Source organism: Cyprinus carpio, chromosome B20 (genome assembly GCF_018340385.1).
Source record: "Cyprinus carpio isolate SPL01 chromosome B20, ASM1834038v1, whole genome shotgun sequence".
In the NCBI taxonomy this organism is placed as follows: domain Eukaryota; kingdom Metazoa; phylum Chordata; class Actinopteri; order Cypriniformes; family Cyprinidae; genus Cyprinus; species Cyprinus carpio.
The window spans coordinates 28,250,319-28,271,408 of NC_056616.1; the positions used below are offsets into that span (position 1 = coordinate 28,250,319).

The 21,090-nt window shown below is 35.5% G+C and overlaps 1 long non-coding RNA gene across 3 annotated transcripts in view; it reads right to left on the reverse strand.

The window, feature by feature from the left end:
- Positions 1-3,459: 3,459 nt before the first annotated feature.
- Positions 3,460-21,090, reverse strand: part of LOC109110717 — a 55,441-nt gene continuing 37,810 nt past the window's right edge. The window contains exons 5-11 of one of the 3 annotated variants that reach the window (XR_006157517.1): positions 19,881-19,986; positions 19,494-19,611; positions 18,849-18,900; positions 16,367-16,564; positions 10,612-10,711; positions 9,105-9,155; positions 3,460-4,655 (exon numbers count right to left, since the gene is read on the reverse strand). This is a non-coding gene — a long non-coding RNA (uncharacterized LOC109110717). The remainder of the gene's footprint in view (positions 4,656-9,104; positions 9,156-10,611; positions 10,712-16,366; positions 16,565-18,848; positions 18,901-19,493; positions 19,612-19,880; positions 19,987-21,090) is intronic. The other 2 variants (XR_006157518.1, XR_006157519.1) reach the window with 2 other exon arrangements.

Here is a 21,090-nt window from a genome sequence, read left to right on the forward strand (position 1 = left end):
TATGGAGGGAAGTATACTGGAAGTACTTGACCTACTACTGCAAAAAAAACTTGTGTCAGTCATGAGGAACTATCATATGCAAGACTTAACAATAAATGACAAGTAGATTTGACATTTTTTGAAGAAAAAGAGCATTGCTATATGGTTTCCAGGGGTAAAAATTCTTTATACACTAAATTATTTTCAGTGCATTTGCTAATTTGCTATGTTTCCATTCAAGACGCCTATTTAAATTCATGTAAATAATGCATTTCTAGCAATTTAAAAATATTATTGCTGTCAAACGATTAATCACATCCAAAATAAAAGTTGTTGTTTGCACACTGTGTATACTGTGTATATTTATTATGTATATATAAATACACACACATACAGTATACATTTTGAAAATATTTACATGTATTAACATGTGTATATCTATATTCATATAATTGGTATTATATATAATTATTTTTAATACATAAACAACATATTTTTCTTAAATATATCCATGCATGTGTGTGTATCTACATAAACATAATAAATACACACAGTACAAAAACTTTGATTTTGGATGCAATTAATCATTTGACAGCACTAAAAATATATACACTTTCAAGGTGCATATGTAAATGAATGTATTTCTAGCAATTACTGTAAAAAGTATATACACTGACATTTGGGTCTAAAATAAATAGCATGAATACATAAATAAATTCAACATTGCATTAATCTTTTTGCAATAGAAGCAAATGAAATTACGTTTAACCAACAAACTTTATTGATTTAGAGGAACATAATTTGCACAGAGGAGCTTTATTTAATAGCATAAAATTAGATTAAACTGTTCAAACTAATTGCAACATAGTGGTAAACTTGGTGAAAATGGAATTCTAATTTTATTATTGTTTTGTTTTTTTTACTTGCGTTTATTTAATTCGACCCCCCCCCCCCCCCCAACCCAATCCTCCCTCCCTCCAAAAAAAAGAAAAAATTAAATTAAATCTTGGTGTTTCTACTCATTTTTTTAATGCAAAATTAGCATAACACTTGGCAACTCTGCTTATAATATTGTAATCACTAAATATGCTTCAAGTCTCTCCATCAAAGTAAGTCTAATGGATCTTTTACTGTGTTATCGATCAGCAGTTTTCACTTAAGTAACAACATACTTCTCGCCAATAAGCCACCTGATTTAATGTCCACACCACAAATAATGCACTAAAGTTTATTACTTAGAATTAGGGGTTTGTTGAAATTTCTAAACCTAAGTATAAGCAATAGAAACAGTGACGCCTCCCTCAGCATTAATTACATGTTCTAGTATATTATATCATAACATAATGAACTGCATTCAGTGAAGTTATGCTAAACACGAGATCCTAAGGAATTAAACTTTAATCGTCTTTACAAACATGGCCAAAAGCATCTAATTTCTGGCACCACTGCGTTGTTATATAGAGCATATTTTTACTAAATGATACCGGTATGCAGAAATGAAGCACTTACATGTTAAAATGACGTCAGCTGCATCTGCCAGAGGTTTAAATCACAGCCAAAAGCCACATCTTCACTTTGCAACAACGTGAATGGGAAAGAGATGTGCTTCCACTTATCATGTTCCAATACTGAAGACAAAAACGCAAAGCAGCTTCTTTCAGGCCAACTCAAATCTGGATAACAGATCTGGGTAGAGCTGTTTGATGCTAATATGTTCTTCAGATGTGACATGCTGTGATGATGAAAAAGACTCTAGGGTGAAAAAATAAAATAAAATTGTTAGCATTTTTACTGATCTAATTATTTGGACAAGTCTTTAAGTAAATAAATCTTACCTTTTGTATAATATGGGAGTGCAGTTAAAATGAATGGAATATAAGATTAAGCCAAAATGTGCTGTTTTGCAAGGAAGTCATTTCAAACCTGAATGACTTTGTTCCATGAAAAAATTAAATAAAAATGTTCACAATGTTATGAATGTTCGGCATTGCTCTCACTGGAAAAAACAGCAAGAACATTATGTTAAATTTTTCCAGAAAAACTGAAGTCAGGTTTGGAACGACACGAGTGAGTGAATGATGACAGAATCTTTTCAGTAAACTATTCCTTTAACACGGCGTGACCACCTGAGTTTTGACATTATTGTGGGTGACATCAGAGGTCAAAGGTGAAGTCAGTCTCACTAAATACACCAGAATCATTAGCGCTATTATTTCCACTCCATCTACACACCAAGAACAAAACAGAGAAAGTGAGAATCCAAGACAAAGAGAAATGCACTGAAAGAAACCTGCCACTACTGTAAACAAATGAAGCGCTAGGTTGTTTATCTTGGCAAATCTAGCATAAAAAGCTAATTTCTCCTGAGAAAATCTACTGCATAAGTACTCTGGCTCCAGCACTGTTATTTAACATGTTTTTAGAGCATTAAGCAATGTACAAACAAATGAGGGGTAGTTAAGGTCTGTGGCTTTCACCATTTACCACTTTCAGCAATCACTAAGGCATAAAATGTGTTCTTTTTTATCCATACAGCTTACAGTGATTATAATGTACCTGGGTGTTTTTTTATTAATATGGTATACTGTGTCCCATTATTTTTTTTAAAGCATTATTTTATTTTCTATTTATTTTATTTTTGTTTGCCACAAGACCAATTAAATATGCTAGATATATTATTCTTTGAAATAAAATTAACCTAAAAGTATCTGGTTAAAATGGTGATTTTGGCCTGCCCTGTCTCTGTATTATGCAATTAAAGTCATACCATCATTTTAACAATATCTACCGAATTTTCTTGTTTTTATTTTTTAATGACGAAAGTTTCTATAATATTTCAAATAATGTTATTTCAATTTATTATACTTTTTTTTTTTTTTTTTTTTTAGAAATGTTATTCTTTCTGTAATACCAGAAATACAAGCTGTAAAAGGATTTCACATAACATGTTTAATATTCAGTATTTATTTGCCTGAATGTTGCACGCAATCCTGTTAACACATGATTTTCTACCATTATCAAGAGTGTAATGTTTCTTTCAAATTGTGACATTCAAGAAATAATATCATTTGGACCATTTATGCAAAATGATGTGAAGACAAGTTAATCTCACTGCATTTTCTTATTTCTTAAACAAATCGTAGTGTTGCATTTGTTGAGCTCTGACATTCAACCTTATTCCCATGTTACCAGAAGGCAAAAGAAATATGACATTATATTAAATGTTTTATTTATATTATAATTCTTATTTATATTATCTTTTATTTTTTGTTGTATCTTTTTTAATTACTTAGAATTTGTTTAATATGTTTAATTATTTTATTAATTTTATTTTAATATTTTTAGCCATTCTAGAAAAAAATGTGGGTAAGTAAATTGTAAGGAAAACATTTTTTTATGTGAACAAATATACAAAGTAAAAACAAACAAAAAAAATCTTATTTGTATAAAGTTTTTTTTTTTATTTTTTTTATTTTTTTTATACTATGTATGTATTCTATTTTATGTATTCACAGAGAAAAAAAATAAAAAAATCAGTGCTGACACATTCCTTTCCAGTATTGCGGGAAATGAACCTTGGTGACGAGACACTAAACACTTAAGAGCCGAGAGCGGAACTGGCTTGATGTGTTTGAGGTGTGATGGTACGTCTCTCACAGCGCAGTTCCCAGGCCTTGACGTGAGGTCCGTCATTGTTCGCCTCTTCCATACAGGATGTCACATGAGCCCAAGTATTTGTGTCAACGTGGGAAGAGGCAGCTTGGGGATCCAAAGTGGAATCAACAGGAAGAGGATTAGTGTTGGTTCTCCCTCTCATGTCCAACACCGAACCCCAGTACGCATGATATCTGCTTCCGCTGCTCGGGAGACGCCGTCTCCAGGCAACAGCCATGACTGGCAAAGTCCACGGCTCCTGCCTCCACGACTAATGGGTAGCCTTTAATAACTGTGCTTTCCCAGAATGCAACTGGAATGTTAATAAAGCTACAGCCACACTGGGGAAAAGGCTTTTGGATCTCACTTTACAGCTTGTCAACACATACGTGGCCCAATTTCGCGTCCCATATAAAAGTTGCAAGGCAGAAGGGTGACAGTGTCGATGCTTTAGCATCCCGAAAACACACTTTTGTCCTGCCAAGATCTCCTCAGCATGTTAAATTCCCTGGTTGACGTCCGCCCTTCCAACACCTGACCTGGGATCAGGTTTCTGAGTAATGGGAAGGCGACTTAGCCAATTTCGATGCCTGACAGTCGCTGGAACGAGAAGTGTCAACGTGTTGTTACGTCAGCACTTCTCAAGAGAGAGGATGTGCACATGCTCACTGTTTGACAAGAAGGTCTGGTGGCCAAAATAAGCCTCCATATTTTTTCACCAGGAATGACTGTTTTTGGGATGTCTGTGTAAATGTTACTGGACTGCTTCAGGAAAGAGGTTTAAAGGCGTGCTTTGTCAGGGTTTTCAAATGACAGTGCTTCTTTCGCCTGCACTTTGAGTTCTATTTCGGTGTCTGTTCAGTGTGGTTTTCATTTTCTTGTGCTGAAGAAATCTGCAAAACAGTTGTGCACTGAAATGGCCTTTCACTAGAGATGTCACTTAAATTCATGGGGGCCAGAAAGACACAACTAGAGCACCCCATTCCTCACAGGTCCCGGGATAACATTCTCCAACAAAGGCCCTGCATTCACAAACACAGATAAACATATTAGTGAATAATTCTGTCCTTTAATTGCCAACTGTTATACTAATTCATAATTAATTTATTAATTTTCATGTCAATTTAGATATTTTTTTTATATTATTTCCCACCTAAATATAACTAAATTGTTATTACTGTTATGCATATGAATTTTATACTTGTTTTTCAACTCCCATTATTCTCATTTTACTGCAATGATTTAAAATGTAATAATCTATCTATATAATCTTATTTATATTTTCTTCTTGTATCAGATCAAATATTATTATAATACCAATTTGTAGACATAAAAGACAAAAAAAAACTGAACCGTAATGCAAAATAATTAAATCAAATAATCAAAATGTCACACTTCAGAAAATATTCTAAGATAGGCCTTTTCTTTGCTGTGCAAAATTTCATTCATTTATTTTCAGTGCAATTATCCAGCCATATTTGTCTAGCCATGTTTATATTGCTAATAATGTTAGTTTCAACATTTAATAATGCATTTTAAAAATCAAAAGTTGTATCTGTTAACATAATGCATTGTGAACTAATATGAAAAATCAATGAAGAATTGTATCTTTATTAACTAACAAAGATTAATAAATGCTCTCAAGCATACATTGCTCAATGTTAGTTAATGTTAGTTAATGCATAACAGTTAATGTTAACAAATGAGACCTTATTGTAAAGTGTAACCAAACAATACAATACATTTTTATTTATTTATTCATTCATTCATTCATCTTCAACAATATATTAAAATAAAATATAAATTAAGGGCAGAAAATCAATTAGTACCATAATGCAAAAATACTTGCATGTCATGAAAATGTCAAAACAAAAAAAGAAAACAAAAAAGGCCAAAAAACAGGCTTTATTTTCTTTGAGCAAAATTAATTCAAGACAAACAATTAGTTGTAACCTCAAACTCTGCTGTGCAAAAATACCACTACAAGAAAGTTAGTATCTTTAAATTATATTGTGAGTGGCTAAACAAATATTTTAATTGCTCTTCTGAAAGCTTGTAAAAAAACACCAAAAGAGGAACAAATACTTGAACTGGGGGATTGAATTGGCAAAGAACAGTTTCAAATGTTTAGCATTTGCTTTCTTTTGGCCTTGATGCTTGTGCATGTGTAAACAACCTTTCCTACAAACCCGAAGGTCTGTCTTTAACCCCGACATCTCCCATGGCCTTTTCTGAAGTGGGGTTTTATTTTTCTTCCCACAGAGGACCAGCCACAGGAAGTTGAACTACTTGTGCAGAAGAGTGCACTTGGGACAATGTACATTAAACGTGCTGGACTGCACACACACACACACACACACACACACACACACACACACACACACACACACACACACACACACACACACACACACACACACACACACACACACACACAACACACACACACACACACACACACACCAATCAGACACATCATTGCCTTCCCAGATTCATACGCACTTGACTGGAACGGCCACACTCAGCCCACCGGCCTTCACACACTAGTGCCACACACGTCAGCGCTCCCTCGCCACATCAAACACACACACTCTGCTATGTTTGGTGTGTGTGTGTGTGTGTGTGTGTGTGAGTGGGAGACACCACACATTAACCGTTTGTACTGTATGTACACAGCTCCACGGCACTGACCGGAGATCATAAACAGAGAAAGAAAGAGAAAGTGGGGGAGGAATAAACTCATTAAACTCTGAGATTTGACGTACTAGGAAAACTCTCATGGCATGTTACTGTAACTGAGCAAAATTAAATTAGTGTTTGCATGTGAAAATTGCCAAAATAATGTTGATGTTGTATCACGTTATTTTTAATTACATGTTATTAGTTTGTTCTTTTTAAACCCCTAGCAGTGAGAACAATACTCTGTAAATGAAAAATGAACTTGTGTCCTTGTTATGTCTTAACATTTCTCTCTCTCTCTATATATATATATATTTTTCTGTCCATCCATGCAGCCTTTGTTCTATCATTCTATCATTTTATCATTATTTCTATCTGTGTATCTACTCAACCATCCATCACGTTATATCATTTTTCCATTGTTCTGTCATTCTTTCGATCTATCTATTCATCCATCCATCGTTCTATTCATCCATCATAATTCTAGCCATTCATCTAGCCATCCATCCATTCCATTCTCTCTATCGTTCTATTGTTCTTTCCATCCATCCATCCATCCATCTAGCCAAACATCATTCGTTCTTTTGTTCAGTTTATAATTTTCTGTTGTTCTATCTGTCATTCTATTGTTCTTTCCATCCATCCATCATCGTTCTATCCATGCATTCATCCATTGTCCATCACTCTCTCTTTTGTTCTATCATTCTATTGTTCTTTCCATCCATCCATCCATTGATCCATCCATCATTCTATTCATTCATCAATCTATCCATCATTCTATACATCTGTCTATCCATCTATCCACCCATGGTTCCTTCCATCCATCCTTCTATTCATCCATCATAATTTCTAACTATCCATCCATCCATCGTTCTCTCTATCGTTGTATTGTTCTTTCAATCCATCCATCCATCTTGCCAAACATTATTTGTTCTTTTGTTCAGTCTATCGTTTTCTATTGTTCTATCTATCATTTTATTGTTCTTTCCATCCGTCCATCATCGTTTCATCCATGCATCCATCCATTGCCCATCATTTTCTCTATTGTTCTATCCTTCTATTGTTCTTTCTATCCATCAATCCATCGATCCATCCATCCTCACTATCGTTCTATCATTCTATTGTTCTCTCTTTCCATCGTTCTATCTATCCATCGTTCTATCTATCTATCTATCTATCTATCTATCTATCTATCTATCCATCGTTCTATCTATCTATCTATCTATCTATGATAGTTTATCTTGATTTCACTGAACAAATAAGAAAACCACTCAGTGTTAAACTCCAAATGATTAAATTATTTAATTTAAATGATTATTATACAATGTTTGTACAGGATACTTCCCGTAGCATTGTATGAAGAGTTACGTAAACCACGGAGCCAAGAAATGCTGTATGATTTAATTTTCAATCATGTACTTTAATCAAATTTTGCTTGTCCCAATTCCAAATTACACAGAAATGTACTGAGATTCAATAAGAGGTGACTGTCTGCTCTGCATTCCTTACAGGAACCAATCGGAAGAGCTTACAGTTGCGTGCTGAGCTAAATTTCCATGACAAAATAGCCCCAATCTCATTCATATTTCATATTCTGAATACACTTAAATAAAATAAACAGGGCTATTGCTGAAGAATTACTCATTTTAATCCTTCCTGGCCGCATGAAAATCACAATGGAAAGTCAGAACAATGTTGGGAATGAGATAGTAGGGTGACAACAAGTTTTACTCACTGATAAAATCTAAATTCAATTATTTTTCAATTTGTTTATAGCACAATAACATGACGTCTTAACTGCGCTAATATTACCACCAAGAACCTTGCGTTGTTTATTTTGTCGTTTGTTCCATAAGTAATTTGCAAAATTCAACCCATTAAGAGCTAATGCCATTATGACGTTCAGAGGCTTGTGTTGTTCCCCAGCGTGTCAGATCATGGCCAGACCCCACCAGTGACACACTGTTTTCACAACTCACAGCAAAACAGCACACCCCTGTTTGCCAAAAGTCATTTTAGTAGATCGGTAAAAACTGAAATTGTTCTTTCAAGGTATTTTCTCTCTGTGTGGTGCTAAATCTTTTAGATGATTCTAAAGCCCTCATAACCGTTTGGCGAACTCATGTCTAAACTATTTTCATGAAGACAAATGAAAGTGAACGCCATGACCGATGATTTGCGATACATCAGGGCAGGTTTCCAAGGTAGACGACTCATGTAGCTGGATGTTACGATGTCTGATTCATGCCTCCCTGGGGTGACACAACATCCAATATGTCAATGTTATCATGTTGATACAGTGTTATCACTGTTATTTTAATGAAAGCAGAGGGAAATATATTTTATCCTCTAGTAGTATCATACTGAAAACAATCACAAAGAGGTAAGGAAAGAGGTGCTCACAGCTGGTATATCATTAGCTATCACATTGTCAGGATATGAAGTTGATAGGTGAGTTGTTTGAAAAATGTATTTCTCTGATAGCAAATCTGAATTGTCAGCATCGTTACTCCAGTATTCAGAGTCACATGATACTTCAGAAATCATTCTAATATCCTGATTTGCTGCTCAAAAACATTTCTTATTATGATATTTTGAAAATAGATGTGCCGCTTAATATTTTTGTGGAAACTGATACTTCCTTGATGTTCAAAATAACAGCATCCATTTAAAATATTTTTTGTCGCTTACTAACTTCAAAGTACTAAAAGTATTAATTTTCTTTAAAAAAAATTAAGTCGCAATCCTGAAATATAATTCCATGTGATAAAACGAAATAAAGTCACAGTTACCTTGTTTTTGTGGAACCAAGCCTTCATACATCATTGAAGTGACATGAATAACTGAAAAAACAGGAAAAGGAAGGTCAAAGATGAGAAAATAGGATATAAAAGACGTGTAATGTCAGAAAGAACACACTTTAGATTTATGAGGTTGAAAAGTACAACATGCATAAATTCAATTCATAATTTCACTTCATCCTCTGACTGCAAAGACTGAGAGGAAGTGCAACAGGCTCCAGATTTTCTTTGGTTTGCTGTTTGTCTCTGAGGGTTTGGCTCTGCCATCAGACCAGAAATGTCTCTCGTTTAATCCCATGGCATTTATCTCACATCTGCAATAGACTCCTCTTTTCATTTATACTGGTTTACCATAATTTTATCTTATAATATGGTCAACTGTGTGCAACTGTGTCTATGCTCTAAATTCACTGAGGCTAGCATCTTTATTCCTAGTTCATTACACTCTTGAAAATAAAGGTCCTTAATTTATGGTTCTGGTTATGGCATTTATACCAGTTGTTCTCAATTCCGGTCCTCGCACCCCACTGCTCTGCACATTTTGTATGTTTCTCTTATCTCTTCAGACGTTTGTTCTATTTGAACGTAAGTGCCCTGCGAAGTGGACACCACAGGATATTCCGCCATGATTCCACTTCAAAACGAACGTGTATGTTCCATTCAAAGTGCATTGAAGTTTGCGAGATGTGAATTTAAATTGTATTTATTTACAGAGGTATATGATGTCACACTTGTCCGTGTGTGAAGACGTTGCACAGCGCAAATCCAAGAATGAATGTTCTGAAGTGAAGTACACTTCAACAGATGTCCCCTGCCCAGGGAGTAGGGAGCAATGAACACTGTTTATGGACCATGTCAATGGGAACACAGTTCATGCACGGAGTTCATGCTCGTCCAACGAGCTGCTTATCTGAATCAGGTGTGTTGGTAAGGAGAGACATGCAAAATATGCAGAGCTGGGGATGCGAGGACTGGAATTGAGAACCGCTGATTTATACCAAGAATGCACACAACGTCATAAGACCAAAATTCAATGTCAATTCAACGTCTATTGTCAATGATAATTTGATGTTCAATAACGATGTCAGCTGACATTGATAATTGTTGTTTTTAGGTTGTGTAACCAAAATCCATCGTTAAGTCAACGTCAAATTGGCGTTAAATACTGACACCAACACGATTTTCATTCTTAACCAAAATGCAACGTCGCCCTGACGTTATATTGATGTCCTGTGCCTGCTTGGTAGTTCCATGAAGACCTTTTAACATCCATGGAAACTTTCCATTAAACTAAAGGTTCTTTAAAGTGGAAAAAGGTTCTGAAGTGTTCTTCACATTAAGAAGAAATGGTTCTTTTAAGATCTATTATGTGAAAGGTTCTTTGGAGAACACAAAATGGCTCTTCTACAGCATGACTGTGAAACCTCTCCTTAAGAACCTTTATTTTATTCTTCTGCATTTTTAAACATGCAGAAGAAAATGTTTTGGAAACACTCACAGTAAACTCATCAACCGCAAAGATTTCTGCTTTGAAGTTGCTGAAGCTCTGGGTTCGCTGCTCCAGTCTTTGTTTTGGGTACACTGGGCTGAGTCTCTTCCTGCCAACCACACCCAGATTAGCACTGTAATGATACTGATGATAGCCAGACACAAACAAGAGCTTAGACGAAGGTGCGTATCCCAGCATTCCCATCACCCTTTGGTGCCGAAGCATCAATTTTCTCTAGGGAATTATGCTTTTGTCGTGTTAGGGTTCCTTACAATTATGAAAGGATAACTAGCGCTACTTAATATACAAACATAAATAAACAATGAGGAAATGTTTAACAAACAAAGTTCACTTTCCATGTCCCCATCCAGTTTCTTAGGCTGCTATTTTCTAATTAAAGGGGTTTTGTTGAAACGACATCAAGTAATGTTCCAGCTGTCTTTCCCTAAAAGTTTGGCAAGGTCAGTCGCCCACAACTTTTCATGTTTGTTTTGTCTTTCAGTTTTATGTCTTGTGCTTGAATAAGGAGAGGCCATCTTTTGGTCTACAGCAATGTGCAAATGGGCTAAAGGTCATAGAGCTGTATAATTAAAAAAATAAAATAAAATTACACAAGCTTTCTTTATAAAACATACACACATAGCATTCTGGATGACTGTTTTTAAATTGTTGTAGGGGGATCAAACAAAACAGACACTGATTCAATTTCATATTCATATCAAACAAATATTTTAAATAGGTATTCTCTGAAACAAGCCCTTAATTTAATTTAATAAACTATTTATAATACATACAATGTGTGTGTGTGCGTGAGTGTGTGTGTGTGTGTGTGTGTGTATATATATACACAAACACACATACATACACAGTACTGTGAAAAAGTTGTATTTTCACCAACAAAAAATGGTTTTAAGACAGTTATTTTTATATTTTGCTTTAGTGTGTCAGTAGGAAATAACAGTTTACTTTTCCAAACATTCCTTTTGCCATTAACTGTAATAATACAGTGAAATTTTTGTATACACAAGGAGTCTGACAGCAACCAGTGCTCCACCCAGAGATCTGATCTCATCATCATCCAGTCTGTCTGGGATTGCATGAAGAAACAGGAAAAACTGAGACAGACTAAATTCAGAGGAACTGTGGCAACGTCTCAAATACAGAGGAACTGCGGCAACATCTCCAAGATGCTACAAGAAACCTTTCTGTGAAGCTACCTGGAAAACTATGCACAAGTGCATCTAGGACAAAAGCAATTTTAAATGCAAAACGTGGTTGCACCAAATGTTGTTTTGATTTAGTTAACTGATAAATAAAATCTATTTATGACATTATTTTTGAAAGCACCCTCACTTTACAGCTTTTTTACATAAGTGCCTAAAACTTTTCACAGTACTGTAGCTTTGTAGGTGGGCTTCTTGTAGCATCTTTGAGACGTTGCCGCAGTTCCTCTGTATTTGAGACGTTGCCACAGTTCCTCTGAATTTAGTCTGTCTCCATTTTTTCCTGTTTCTTCTTGTAATCCCAGACAGACTGGATGATGATGAGATCAGATCTCTGTGGAGCACTGGCTGTTGTCAGACCCCTTGTGCATACAAAAATCTCACTGGATTATTATAATTAAAGGAGCTGTATGTAAGAAATCTATTTCAATTAATCATAAAATGGCCCTGATGTGTCACTAGACATTAAGAAATCATGTTCATTTCAAATACTTATATCACTGACAACAGTAGTCCGGCCAGGATATTGTCATTTAAAAAGTGGACTTGCAGCCCTCAACTGATGATGTTGTCATTTTGTGTTTTGGCCTGACGCGCCTCCCTCCACCTATCTACCAATCACGAAGTCAGTAGTGTTTCGGGATCCGTGTTGCCAGCTTTGCTGTAACCTACCCTAACTCCAGTCGGATAAAAATGTCTAATGTAACTAAATCAAAAAGACCTCGTTATAATTCAGAAATTCGTTGTGACAAAGTCCGAAATAAAACCAGAATTTGTATTGGAGATGCTTTTGAAAGATGGAGACGGCTGAAAACGGAGAAGAATTTGAACACAGACGCCAGCGTTGCTAATTTTCTCCTGGACAGGTAAGATTCATCTATGCTTGGCTAACTTGTACTTGATGTCAATGGACATTTCATATATTCATGACAGTCGAACAAAGTTATGCATGTTTGTGCAAAGTAACATAACGTTAGCTCACATGGACGTATGCTAACATTAGCAATGCATTACAGGAGCCCGTTTCTCTGTCATTATGCTGAGACGCTGAGGAAAACAACATTAGCACGCCCATTATGGCAATTTGAAACGTAATCGAGACAGTAGCCTAATGTTACCTCAGTAAAAATGATTCGTCATTTGTTCTTCACGTATATCGTGGACTAAGTTACACATGCTGCAAGTTGACCTGTATGACCATTGCTAATGTAATTTAGTTACTCTAACAATATTTTCTGCTGGAACTGAAAACAACCCTGTGATAGCCATTGGTGATATTGAATTTGTCCCGCGTTATAATTGCTGTGGCAAATGTTTTGGTTATTTAAAAACAAACAAATTACAAAAACTTTAGTACTTGTAAATCGATTTTTTTTTTTCGTAATAATAACAAAACAAAACACATCAAACAAAAAAAAAACAAAAATAAAAAAAAAAAAAAAACTTACTGTGTACGTCTGTTCGTCACTTGCCATTGGAAGCTAATTGAAGCAGCCTACTTTTCTGCTGAATCCTGCAGCTCATCTGGCAACCTCGAGTCAGGGGGTAGGGGGAGGGGATACACCGCTCTACAGTATTTTTATAGTGATTGCAGTACCAGTTTAGGCCACAATCCTACATATGGCTCCTTTAATGGCAAAAGGAATGTTTGGAAATGTAAACTGTTATTTCCTAATGACACACTAAAGCAAAATACATAAAAAATTTGCACAGTACTGTATATATATATGTTGTTGAAAATACTAATGGCCTAAGAATTTTGCACAGTACTGTATATATATATATATATATATATATATATATATATATATATATATATATATATATATATATATATATATATATATATATATATATATATCAGAAATCGAGACTCATCAGACCAGGCAACGTTTTTCCAATCTTCTATTGTCCCATTATGATGAGCCTGTGTGAATTGTAGCCTCCGTTTCCTGTTCTTAGCTGAAAGGAGCGGCACCCGGTGTGGTCTTTTGCTGCTGTAGCCCATCTGCTTCAGGGTTCGAGGTGTTGTGCGTTCAGAGATGGTACCCTTCCTTCACTTGGTTCAGCAAATCATCTTCACCACCTGCCTAAATGCATTGAGTTGCTGCCATGTGATTGGATGATTAGCAATTTGTGTTATCCATGATGCAAATCTCCCATTCCACCACATCCCAAAGCTGCCCTATTGGATTAAGATCTGGTGACTGTGGATGCCATTTGAGTAAAGTGAACTCATTGTCATGTTCAAGAAACCAGTCTGAGATGATCTGAGCTTTGTGACATGGTGCATTATCCTGCTGGAAGTAGCCATCAGAAGATGGGTACACTGTAGTCATAAAGGGATGGACATGGTCAGCAACAATACTCAGGAAGGCTGTGGCATTTAAACGATGCTCAATTGGTACTAAGGGACCCAAAGTGTGGCAAGAAAATATCTCTCACACCATTACACCACCAGCCCAACCGTTGAGACAAGGTAGGATGGATCCAGGCTTTCATGTTCTTTACGCCAAATTCTGACCCTACCAAATTCTGATCCTACCAGCAGAAATTGAGACTCATCAGACCAGGCAACGTTTTTCCAATCTTCTATTGTCCAATTTTGATGAGCCTATGTGAATTGTAGCCTCCGTTTCCTGTTCTTAGCTGACAGGAGTGGCACCCGGTGTGGTCTTCTGCTGCTGTAGCCCATCTGCTTCAGGGTTCGAGGTGTTGTGCGTTCAGAGACAGTACTCTGCATACCTTGGTTGTAACGAGTGGTTATTTGAGTTACTGTTGCCTTTCTATCATTTCTAACCAGTCTGCCCATTCTCCTCTGACCTCTGACATCAACAAGGCATTTTCGTCCACACAACTGCCGCTCACTGGATATTTTCTCTTTTTCGGACGATTCTCTGTAAGCCCTAGAGATGGTTGTGTGTGAAAATCCCAGTAGATCAGCAGTTTTTGAAATACTCAGACCACCCTGTCTGGCACCAACAACCATTCCACGTTCAAAGTCACTTAAATACCCTTTCTTCCCCATTCTGATGCTTGGTTTGAAGTTCAGCAAGTCATCTTCACCACATCTAGATGCCTAAATGCATTGAGTTGCTGCCATCTGATTGGATGATTAGCAATTTGTGTTACCAATCAATTGAATAAGTGTACCTAATAAAGTGGCTGGTGAGTGTGTGTGTGTGTGTATATATAGTTTTTAATTTAATTTAAGCTTCAAAATGTATCTTCTTTTATAGACATTTGGTTTAGATATTCGGACAAAAATATCATAGTGTACACTAATTAAGAAAAATTCATTTTTAGCAAATGAATTTATAAATTTAATGAACTGATTAAATGGGTCAAAAAACGGCCAGTAACATATCCCATACTAAAATGCTGAGAAATGTGTGCCGTCAGCTGTTAACAGAAGTTGATGTTTCATCATTTTCTTTCATAATGAGCTTCTCAAATTTGTTTACTGTAACATCTAACCTCTGACCCCAATCCCAGTCTCTGCGCTTTGGTTTCAGGCACTTGTTACTGAGGAGGACTGTTTTGATTCATTTGAGCTTCTCTCTGCCCTGCTTTGAGAACTGTAAACGTGGACACGGGTCACATCCTGTTGTAATTGCCTTCCCAACATGCAACAGTCACTCCTAATTATAAATAGCTTTGACGAGTCAAAAGCATCATTTCCCTTGGAAAAAATGGAAGAACAGTACCCATAAATAAAGGTCTTCTAACAATGCTCAGTACTTCCAAAAGCATGAACACTGAGGGTTTTCTCAGTGTCACACTAAGAGACACTGCATTTGTCTAATAACATGCACACATATACATTCTAATATGCTGATTTCTTATTATTGTCAATGTAAAAAATAATATTTTACATTTTTTTTTTTTTTTTTTTTTGCAAATAAACTCTTCATATATATAGCTTTGGCATGTGTTTGCAATGTCTGTCTGCCCCTTAAAAGCACAGAAATAACATCCTAGCAACCTAATGTAGCTTAAGTAATGATTGGCAGGTTCAATCACATCTTCTACATCAGTGAAGGCTTGTATTGGTTCAATCTGACAGACTGGGTTCTTGAGTTTAGACAACACCTAAGCAACCATATTGCAACACCCTGGCAACCTTCCGCAAAACATGCAGCATCACAGCAAATAGCACTCACATTTCCATTGAAAGTCAGTGCATTTTTAACGTTGGAGAATCACTGTAAAAAAGACTTTCCAAAGTTTTAAACAAAACAAAGATTACTGAAGTACATTTTACAAGAAACTTTTAGTCTTTCTTTTTGAAAAAAAAAAAAGTTTATATATTTTTCAACGTGTTACTTGCTGTTTCTTTGTGATTATTTGTGAAGTTTACTAGCAATTTATGTGTGAAAATTGTTCAACGCCTAATTTTTTCAGTATATCTTTCTCAGAAATAAAACTTGGATTCATAAATCTTGACGGTGTGAGATTAAACAATCAAGATATTACTTTGTCTTCCCTTGCCAATCATTTAATCGTCTTGTGAAGGTAATGTAGAGTGTCAGTTGCTTGACCTTTTTGTCATTTTCCTGAAGGACATCCTGGGAACAGACAATAGACGAGAACAAAGCAAAGCAGTGGTTCCCAAGCTTTCTGCGCCATTGTTCCTCTCACAATAGTACCATACAGCCCACAGCGCCACGACACCTGCAGTTCACTGGAAATCCCTTCAAAAAACCCTGTGCCCACTCTGAAGGCCACTGCAGTCAACCCTGGCACACAAAAAAGCACAAGATGATCTTTCAGATGCTAGGTACAAAAGTACATCAACAGAAGCCACTACTGAAAGCATTTAGATTATTAAACATCATATGTTACATTTTAAGAAAGAAAGAAAAAGAAAGAAAGAAAGAAAGAAAGAAAGAAAGAAAGAAAGAAAGAAAGAAAGAAAGAAATTAAATCTTTGATGCATTAAAATTATCAAAAGAGATAATGATAAACTTTATATTCTTTAAAAAATCTTTCAACAGAAATGTTATGCAGCACAAACTGTTTTCAACATTGATAATAATAAGGAATATTTCTCAAGCAGCAAATCAGCATATTAGAATGATTTCTGAAGGATCATGTGACACTGAAGACTGGAGTAATGATGCTGAGAATACAACTTTGCCATTACAGGAATAAATTACAAAGAAAATTGGCTATTTAAAATTCTAATAGTATTTTACAATATCAGAGTTTTTTCTTTTTTTGTGAAATAAATGCAGTCTTTTTTTCAAAAATATTACTGACTCTAAATGTTTAAATGGTAGTGTTTGATTGCATTACATAAAATATTAAATCATTTGATAAAAAAAAAAAAAGTCTCGAAAAACTCAAGCTGTGTGCGTGTGATTTAAGTGTGACTTTAATTTCCAAATACATTTGGGGCCACTGCTTAATAAATCCAACAACTGTTAAACCTTATTTATGTGCATCTCTTCTAATTCTTTCAGCCTGATCTAACAGAAACGTCTTCAATCTGTTTATAATAAAATGCTACAAACCGCCCATAAATGTGTCCAGAGCCAAGACTATTTGTCAGCACATGTTTATGAGTACACATGAATCGAGACAACTCGGGAGGAAGCTAAACATAAGCAGGCCTGACCGCACCCGTGCTCCCCTGAGCTCCAGTCCGGACGTCACTGTCACATTAGCGACGAGTCTCTGCAAAAAAAAACACTTTTCGTAAACACAGCGTAAGTGTTACACCTCTAGTCAACCTTTGATCTTCAAGTATATCGATTTAGTATATGCAATACACCAAGGGCCATTAATGCTGATGTCAGGGTACTTAGGAAACATAAATTTATGCGTTCTTCATTCCCACCTAAGCAATTGAACCGCGTGGGAATGGTGAATCAGACTCTAGTGGCTGTCGAAACATTCTCAATGGCTTCCGGTGAGCTGTCGGCCCTTCTGCAAATTCCAATAAATGAGCATTGTTTCTTTAGCTCTCACTGTGAAGAATCGTATTCGCAGTCAAATCAATCAAGAATGTATATGAAACTGCCACCAGGAAGGATGCGAAAGTTAACTGACTTCCTCTGTTATTTGCCCTTGTCTTTGGTACTGTGAAAAAGACCCCTTAACAGGGTCAACCACACTGGATTTCCCATTATTGTTTTGCTAGCCAAGATACACTGTCTTTTTTTCCAGGTACCTCCCTCCGTCTCTCCCGGGCCCCCAGGTACAGACCTTAGGAGGCAGAGTTTCATTGTGAGAACAAAAGGTTGAAGAGTCGAGTTCCCATAAAAGTGTAATCACTCTTTCTCCTCGCTCTTCTTGACTCAGCTGTGTGTTACTCTGTTTATTCTTGATTCCTGAGCGGTAGCTGAAAGAGCAGGACACTTTTAATCTTGCAGCTCCGGAGGGGAGCACAATACTGGGAATCACCAATCCATATTAATTCCCAGGACGGACAGACTGTGCACAACTCCAAACTTTTGCCCCCACCTTCATCCTCACCCTCCTACGCCCTTCCCAGATTATTCTCTTTGACGTTTTCTGTTGTTCAGTGAAAAGTGGCTGGGTGTTCCCTCAACTGTGGGCACTACTGGCAATGTGGACTTTCAGAAATGTTTTTTTACACTCTCTTATTAGTTTATTTAATTTGTATGGAAATAAACCACCACATTTTATCACAATTTTATTTTATTTTATTCTTTTTTTTGATAATTTTTCTAAATTAGCAAATGTCATTCCAATACATCTCAAACTATTTACTACATATGATATGCAGTGGAAATTATATTATATTATTATAGTTAACTACAATTAAAACTTAAACTAAAATTAAAACCATTTAAAAAACATTTCTGTAACCTGAAATTAAATAAAAATTAAAAGAAATAAAACATACTATAAACTTTTTTATTTCACCTAGTTGCCAAGGCATCATTTCTCACACATTTAAATAATATTTTCACACTTTTTCATCATTTGACAAAAATGACTGAATGATTTGAAATAATGCACAACAAAAATATTCTGTTTTTATGTCAAATTTACCTGGATTTTTCTGCTTTCTTTATACAATGTCTCATATTTCAGCATGCTGACACTGCAGAAAAAAGCAAACAAACAAATAATATAAATTACAATATAAATATTTTAGTTTAGATTATCAGAGTACAAAAAAATTTAATAATTTAAATTTTATAAAAATATAAAAATTCATATTTTAAGACAGAAAGTCTGATTTGTGACTGATAAAATAATCTAAAAATGAAAAAGTTAAAATAATAAGAACAAAGAAAAAGAAAGAAAGAAAGAAAGAAAGAAAAGAAAGAAAGAAAGAAAGAAAGTAAGACAAAAAATAAAAGGCATTTAAAAAAAAAAATGAAGGCATGGTAAAACCTTTCCAAGATCATATGACAAAGAAATTTTTTTTAATATAAATTAACCCCTGGGACATAAAAGCACCCATAGTGAAGAAGAAACAAAGAACAATAGGAGGTACAACCGTCAAATCAAACGCCGCATTGCATTATTATATTTCCCTATGATGCTGCGTCCTTCACCCCGGGGGGGAAGTATCTTGTGGTAAAAGCGTGAATTTCTGGGCCATTGTTAGAGCTAGGTGTGCTTTGGGATTCAGAGTCTCTATGGCCCTCGCTGCTGTGTGAGCACTTCACCTGTCCAGAAGCTACCGACCCGTTACATTGGCCAAGTCCTCGGTTTCTACAGCAACACCTCTGGAATGCCATCGAATTCTTCCTCTAATCCTCTCTCCTAAGAAGAGCTTCAGCTCTGTGATTCCTGCAAATCCATGCTATGAAAACAATACACTCAGCATTCAGGGATGTTTAAGCAGGCGTTCAGACAATGGTTTTGTTTGGATTTCACTTTTGAGAAACATAATGGATGATTATTGCAGTCACAATGTATGAAAATTGCGTACTTTCTCACTCGATAATGGGAAAACTATGAGTGCAGAAGATTATCATACAAAATATAAATCATCCATGGACAATACATCCACAAATACATTCCTTCAGAAGTATTAGGACTTTTTCTAAGTTTTAAATAAAGCTCACTCACCTTACAAAGATTAGCAATGGCTCAGTAAACATTTTCATGGGAAGTTGAATGAACTGGCGAATGTACAAATCACTCACTTAGATGATTGGAGAAAGCACGCAGAGATCTGAGATTAGATAAACAGCAATGCATTTCAACAAGAGGTTTGAGAAAAGCAGCTACCACACAAAAAGCAGCATTTTTGTTTCGGCACCAGTGACCAGTCTGTAATTTAGCGAGCCTCGCCTAAAATAAAATATGAAACTTGTGTTTCATTTGGACAAATTGCTATTGAGGAAAGTTTGTGCACTGGACCACTAAGTACAAAATACGGCACCATGCTGGTGAAAGACGCAATACTGTTTTACTGTGGGAGTCTGTTTAAATGTCAAGTGGCTGTATTTGACATTTATTACTACAAATCCTTTTATTCTCTGAGTTTACGACAATGCTATGTGCTCATCTGGACATTTATGAAAGACAAAGTTGGCAAATATGTTTGTTTGTTTTTACATGACAAGCCTCCCACATCCTGTTGACAAATCAGCAGAAGATGAAAGCCAAACCATGGTAGACAAAATAAGAAATAATTAGAAACAAGAAACTTAATTAAGAAACCAAAATACAGTAATTATGTTAAAATGGCCAGAATGAGGGTTAACATTTACTTCGGTTGTTAGGAAACAAAGGCGTCACTGGTGGGGACCACCCTTCAATTTTTTAAAAATATTTGGCAACTAATTTCATTAAAATTAGCTTTAAAAATTTAGGCATCAGTGAAGTATGACATATCTTTAATGCTAACACAGCATAGCAATTTTTAGGTTGCCTAGCCAATGGCATATTTATACTGGCTTGGTTTTTACATTGTTACACAAAAATTCAAATAAACACTGTTTATTTGAACTTCCTGTTCATCAAAGAATCCTGAAAAAAAAGATATATATCAGGGTTTTCACATAAATATCAAGCAGTACTTTTTTTCACCATTGATAATTATAAGAAATGTGGCTTCAGCACCAAATCAGCATATAAGAATGATTTCTGAAGGATCGTGTGACACTGAAGACTGGAGTATGATGCTGAAAATTCAGCTTTGTCATCACAGGAATAAATTACATTTTAAAAATATTACAATCAAAAAGCAGTTATTTTAAATTGTAATAATATTTCACAATTTTGTTGCACAATTGCTGTTTTTACTGTATCTTTGATCAAATAAATACAGCCT